The sequence below is a fragment of the Penaeus monodon genome, chromosome 34 (assembly GCF_015228065.2).
Source record: "Penaeus monodon isolate SGIC_2016 chromosome 34, NSTDA_Pmon_1, whole genome shotgun sequence".
Taxonomy (NCBI): domain Eukaryota; kingdom Metazoa; phylum Arthropoda; class Malacostraca; order Decapoda; family Penaeidae; genus Penaeus; species Penaeus monodon.
In genome coordinates this window covers 1,573,036-1,573,286 of record NC_051419.1, presented here as the reverse complement: position 1 = coordinate 1,573,286, position 251 = coordinate 1,573,036, and positions in this window count along the sequence as shown.

The following is a 251-nucleotide window of genomic DNA, read 5'->3' as shown; positions in this document are numbered from 1 at the left end:
TTCTCTCCCTCTCCCATTCTCTATCAGTTTTCACTCCTGCTTCAGCGCAATCAGACTCCCTCCTATTACGAGCGCCTTTACATAACCATCCACCGAATTCACATTATTATTACCTCGGACATAAACAACCTATTGACATACCGTTTCATCTGCTTGGTCCTTAATTAAAATTCTAATGAAATTCCTAAGCGTTTAGCTTTCACTGAACAAAGCATTGGAGTTAGGGATGAGGACTAAATATGCAAATCTGG